Source organism: Papaver somniferum, unplaced genomic scaffold (assembly GCF_003573695.1).
Source record: "Papaver somniferum cultivar HN1 unplaced genomic scaffold, ASM357369v1 unplaced-scaffold_75, whole genome shotgun sequence".
In the NCBI taxonomy this organism is placed as follows: domain Eukaryota; kingdom Viridiplantae; phylum Streptophyta; class Magnoliopsida; order Ranunculales; family Papaveraceae; genus Papaver; species Papaver somniferum.
The window spans coordinates 1,670,725-1,674,825 of record NW_020650415.1 but is presented as its reverse complement, the minus strand read 5'-3'; the positions used below and the strand labels follow the sequence as shown (position 1 = coordinate 1,674,825).

Below are 4,101 nucleotides of genomic sequence, written 5' to 3'. Positions count from 1 at the left end.
AACTAACACTTGGGATCTAGTACCACGACCTATTGGATCTCATGTTATTCGTTCCATGTGGTTATTTCGTCACAAGTTTAATGCAGATGGTACATTGCAGCGATACAAAGCCCGTCTTGTTGCCAATGGTAAATCGCAACAGGTTGGGGTTGATTGTTTTGAGACTTTCAGTCCGGTTATTAAGCCTGCCACCATTCGTACCGTTCTCAGCATTGCCACATCAAAATCTTGGCCGATTCACCAATTGGACGTTAAGAACGCTTTCCTTCATGGGGACTTATCTGAGACAGTTTATATGCATCAACCTCCGGGATTTGTTGACCCTGCTCGACCTGATTATGTTTGTCGTCTTCGCCGATCTCTTTATGGTCTCAAACAGGCGCCTCGGGCGTGGTTCCAGAGGTTTGCGACTTTCATCACAGGTTGTGGTTTTCAGGGTAGTGTTTGTGATCCTTCTCTATTTATCTACCGGTCCGGCCGGGAAACTGCATACTTATTACTATATGTTGATGACATCATACTCACTGCCTCTACTGATGCTCTCCTAGCCCGGTTTATCGACCTGATGAAACTGGAATTTTCTATGACTGATCTTGGCCCGTTACATCATTTTTTGGGTATTACTGCTTCTCGTTCTTCCTCAGGGTTGTTTTTATCTCAGTCACTCTACACAAAGGACATCATTGCTCGTGCATCCATGACGAACTGCAAACCAGCAGCAACTCCGGTTGACACGAACTCTAAGCTCAGTGCTACTTCTGGACCAGCACTTTCGGATCCTACTTTATATCGTAGTCTGGCCGGAGCGTTACAATATCTCACTTTCACTCGACCGGATATCTCTTATGCGGTTCAGCAGGTATGTTTATTTATGCATGACCCTCGGGAGCTACACATGCAAGCCATTAAGCGCATTATTCGATACCTTCAGGGCACTATTGATCATGGTTTGTCTCTCTCGGTTTCGAACATCTCTGGCCTTACCGCCTATTCTGATGCTGATTGGGCGGGTTGTCCTGACTCACGCCGATCAACATCCGGTTACTGCATTTTTCTTGGAGACAATCTTGTCTCTTGGTCTTCCAAACGTCAAGCAACGGTGTCTCGCTCAAGTGCTGAAGCAGAATACAGGGGTGTCGCTAATGCTGTGGCTGAAACAACCTGGCTCCGGAATTTACTTCTTGAGTTGCATATGCCGTTACAACGGGCCACTCTAGTGTATTGTGACAATGTGAGTGCTGTCTACATGTCTGGTGATCCGGTCCAACATCAACGTACAAAACATGTGGAGATTGACATCCATTTTGTTCGTGAACGGGTTCGTATTGGTGATATTCGTGTCTTACACATTCCTTCCGAACATCAATACGCTGATATCTTCACCAAGGGTCTTCCAAGACAATTGTTTATTAATTTTCGTTCTAGTCTTAGCGTTTGTTCCTCTCCCGCTCAGACTAAGGGGGTGTAATAGAAGATACTCTACCTTATTTACGGTCACAGGATATTCTCCTTAATTGACCAAAACAATAATAATATATATGGCCATTATCTCTCAAAAGAGGGTAAGGCATTATACCAAAAACCCTAACACACACTAATCACACAATTTACTAGTACTAAAAGGTCAGGAATCATCAGAAGCTGCGACTACTAGCACTGGTACTAGTCCATTTTTGTACTAGTGCTAATCATGAAAATAATACGTCTAGTACCTTGGTCATGTCTTCTTTCTTAACTCTGAGATGCGGTGCTCCTGACGTAGCTACCTCTGGTCTCATTTCCTCCATCCCAACCACTGAACTTGTATTTGTAATATCCATTTTCGTATTTTTCCTTCAAACCCAATCCAAAAGAAGTAGCAAAACAAAATCTAGCTCTCTTCCACTACCACCTGGACCGGCTGTCTCGTGGCCGATCATTGGTAATATCCCAGACTTGTTTCACAAAAAGCCCGCATTTCGATGGATAGACAAACTCATGAAGGACATGAATACCGATATTTTAAGTGTTCGTCTAGGAAATGTCCATATAATTCCAGTGACTTCACCTGAGATTGCTAGAGAATTTTTGAAGAAACAAGATGCTACATTTGCGACAAGGCCTATCACAATGGGTACGGAGTATTCCAGCCGTGGGTTCTTATCAGTTGCCGTTGCACCATTAGGAGATCAATGGAAGAAGATGAGAAGAGTGGTGGCTTCTGAACTTATGTCCCCTTCCAGACTCAGATGGCTTCTTGACAAGAGATCAGAGGAAGCCGACAACCTTGTTCGATACATCTACAACCAATGCATTGATAACAGCACTACTAATTATGTTGGTGGAGTTGTGAACATAAGGACAGTATCTAGAATGTATAGTGGAAATGTTATAAGAAAATTGATGTTCAATATGAGGTATTTTGGTATAGGAAGAAAAGATGGAGGTCCTGGTGTCGAAGAAGAAGAATACGTACAAGCATTATTCAATGTTCTATCTCTACTCTATGCATTCAGTGTAGCAGATTTTATGCCTATTATAAGATGGTTAGATTTAGATGGTCATGAAAAGCTCATGAAGAAAGCATCAAAGATTGTTAACAGTTACCATGATCCTGTTATTGATGAGAGAATCAAGCAATGGAGATCAGCTGATGGTGATAGATTCATCAACAAGAAACAACCACATGATCTCCTTGACGTTCTCATTTGTCTCAAGGATGCCAATGGGAACCCTTTGCTATCGACTGAGGAAATCAAAGCTCAATCAGCGGTAAGATTTCATATAAAATCATAGTACATGAATTGACATACGTGTACGTTTACTCTACATGCATGGATTCTTTAGTGTACGTGTACGTTTACTCTGCATGCATGACCGGAAATTTCCATATAACTTCCATAAGAGCTTGGAGTGTTTAATTTATTATGGGGTTTCTTATTTATGTATAGCATTTGATATATGCATCAGTAGACAATCCATCAAATGCAGTTGAGTGGGCACTGGCAGAGATGATCAACCAACCTGAAATGCTTCAAAAAGCGGCGGAAGAAATCGACAGGGTTGTCGGGAAAGACAGACTTGTGCAAGAATCAGATTTTCCGCGTCTAAATTACGTCAAGTCATGTGCTAGAGAAGCATTCCGTCTACACCCAATTGCTCCATTCAACCTACCACACGTCGCAATATCAGATGCAGTCGTGGCCGGGTATTTCATCCCAAAGGGAAGTCAGGTACTTCTAAGTCGCCCAGGACTTGGCCGTAATGCTAAAGTGTGGGATGAACCGCTGAAGTTTAAACCCGAGAGGCATTTGGATGGCTCGGGTGAACAGGTGGTGGAGCTGGTTGAGAACGATCTTCGTTTCATTTCTTTTAGCACTGGACGGCGTGGATGCATGGGTGTCCCGCTTGGGACGTCAATGACAGTGATGTTATTGGCTAGGCTTCTTCAAGGGTTCAGCTAGAGTGCACCACCAGGAGAGTCAATCGAACTCAGTGAGTCGTGTCATGATCTGTTCTTGGCTAAACCACTTTGTGCTCTTGCCAAGCCACGGCTGCCCATGCACCTTTACCCGACTGTTTAATAGTTTCTTCTCATGCTCATGATAAAAGATATTTTAAATTATTTTGCATAAATAATTGATTTACCTTAAAACAAATTATTTTCAAAGAATGGAAAAAAAGAAACAAGAAGGATTTTAAAAAAATAAAAAAAAGGAAGGATTCTCATTTGGTTTTTGCTTTAAGAAAAGAAAAAGAGAATTATTCAGTTTTTTTCTTCTCGTAATTGTTTTTCTTAAATTTTTTTGTATATTCTTGTTAAAAATTGATAAGGATGCACTGTAATTGGTTGGTTGAGTTTTGGAGAGATTATTGATTGCTTATTTATTTTTGTTTTGTATGCGTTGCAATATATTTCTTGTGTTCGTTCAATTCATGAAATTTAAACTTTATTTTTATCTTTCTTTTTTATCAAACTATAATTTCATTTCAAGCGTTTACTTGATGGTTTTCAAGAAAAACAAATAAAACATAACATGAAACAAATATAAAGAAATATGCAAAACTCAAATAAATTGCAAAGAGAAAGAGCAATTCACATACGATAGCACCCAAATCTTG

At 40.8% G+C, this 4,101-nt stretch overlaps 1 pseudogene; it reads left to right on the top strand.

Moving 5' to 3' along the window:
• The first annotated feature begins 1,706 nt into the window (after positions 1-1,706).
• On the top strand, positions 1,707-3,563 carry LOC113344251 (annotated as a pseudogene).
• The last annotated feature ends 538 nt before the right edge of the window (positions 3,564-4,101 follow it).